We start from the raw sequence: 1961 nt of genomic DNA on the forward strand, positions 1-1961 counted from the left end.
CGCTCCCCATTGTTTCACATGTGTCAGTGCTAATTCTGTTATTAGTAAGAAAAGTAACATTTATTGAGCACATACACATCACTGTAGTAAGAATGACAATAGCTAAGCTTTAAGTGTTTAATTTACTGTGATTGAATGATAAGAACTACGGTGAGTACCTGGTATACGGTCTAATTAAATTTGGCAATGATTCTGTACAGATGTTCTTTTTATTATTCCCATTTCACAGATGGAGAAACCGAGGTTAAGAGAGATTAGGTGATTTGACCAAGAACACACAGGTGCAAAGTGGCAGAGCTAGGATTTGTGCCAGGCCTGGGTAACTCGAGAGCAAAGTTTTGCTCCTGGTAATGTGGAGAGAAGTAGGCTAAGCTTGCCTTGTGGTTCTGTCCCTCCCCTTTCTGAGCCCTATCCCACGCTTTAAAAAATCTGTGTCTCCTATAAGCATCAAAGGTTGGCTAACTTTTTCTGTAAAAGGCCAAACAGTAAATATTTTAGGCTTGCGGAGTATAAGTTCTCTATAACACTATTCAGCCTTTGCCCTTGTAGTGCAAAAGTTGCCACAGACAACTGTGAACGAATGGACATGACTCTGTTCCAATAAAACTTTATTTACACAAACAAGCTATAGGTGGGATTTGGCCCTTGGGCTGTAGTTAGCTGGCCCCTGGTCTGGACCAGGAGACATTTGTGCCAAGAGGGATGGTGATCTAATAGGAGGCAATATGCTTCTCCTCCCAGGTACACTTGGATTTTAAAAGACCATCCCTGGGGAGTGGGCAATGCTTAGATTTTGAGAGGAGCAGCGAAGTTATTCTCTGACTCTGTCCCTCAAATCACACCATGAGGGCAATTGCAAGGCCAGCCTGTGTCTTTGCATTGGAACTGAGAGGATTCACTGGTTGGAATCAACCTGACTGACACATGTAAATGCTGCCCCACCTTTGTCTCAGGGCAGCCACACCCAATGACTATTCCATGCAGAGGAATCAGATTTTATTACTTTCAGGTAGGAACATAGAGTGACTTACTGTGTCACCCTTACTGGGGAAGCTTCACTTTTCTCACTTTCCTCATCTATAAAATGGGGATATGGCGGCTTTGAAAGCTGTCCTGTTCTGTGCAAGCTTGAGCAGTAGTGGCAATGGGCATTTTTATGTGTTCCCTGGAAACGTCATTGTGAAATGCAAGGAAAATATTTTCCATACTTTGTTCTGTTCCTGCTCCTCTGCAATCCTGTGAAGCCTTTTTAGCCACCAGAAGGGGCGGTGTCGTGGCCTAAACAAGATACAGTAAGTGCAGAGAGCAGGTGCGGTGCAGTCACTTGTCTGCTTAGAAACAATTAATGGCTCCCCAGTGCCTGTAGATTAAAGTTCAGATTCAGCCTGGATTCAAGATCCTCCTCACCTTGGCTCTCTTCTCCTGCGAAACTTCCCTTCCCCAACCCTGGAAGTCCCTGAATGCTCTTGGTCAGTCTCACTTGTGTGTCTGTATTCTTGCTGCCCTTTGAAAAGTCCTCCATAGCCCCTGTTTTTTATTCTCAAATAGCTCTCCTTCCGGCTGATGGCTTGAAATGCCACTGCTAGGGACTCATGTCTTGGATGATTAAGATATTCGCCAAAAAAAAAAAAAGAAAAAAAAAAAGTCCAAATGTGTCCTTAGCCCTGGCAGCTTGATTTGAGCAGGTTCAGCTTAGGGAGGGTCATCCATCCCCCCAGGAGGCAGGCCAGGCCAGTCATTCATGTCCGTGGCCACCAGGTGGGGGCAGAGGTGCTGGCCATGGCCCTTACTCCTTCCACCCAGGCTGGCTGGACACTAGAGAATTCGTTAAGTGATTACTTTTTTGTTGATATTACTGTAGTTTTTTTTTTTTTTAAATAAGATAAATAATTGTAAAAAGTGTGGCTTAAATGAACAGCTAAGATTATACCATATAACTCTACACAGCTGGGTAAAAGACG

General features: G+C 44.0%; 2 protein-coding genes across 2 annotated transcripts in view; one reads left to right on the forward strand and one right to left on the reverse strand.

Annotated features, from left to right (window-relative positions):
* OXTR (oxytocin receptor) overlaps positions 1-1961 on the forward strand; it is a 24696-nt gene that overhangs the window by 17570 nt on the left and 5165 nt on the right. The gene's annotated exons all lie outside the window — the stretch shown is intronic.
* Positions 932-1961, reverse strand: part of CAV3 (caveolin 3) — a 24205-nt gene continuing 23175 nt past the window's right edge. Inside the window, exon 3 of the mRNA XM_011370653.1 lies at positions 932-942. The gene's annotated coding sequence lies outside the window, so the exon portion shown is untranslated. The remainder of the gene's footprint in view (positions 943-1961) is intronic.

This window comes from Pteropus vampyrus, unplaced genomic scaffold, assembly GCF_000151845.1.
Source record: "Pteropus vampyrus isolate Shadow unplaced genomic scaffold, Pvam_2.0 Scaffold171, whole genome shotgun sequence".
NCBI classification, from domain to species: Eukaryota; Metazoa; Chordata; class Mammalia; order Chiroptera; family Pteropodidae; genus Pteropus; species Pteropus vampyrus.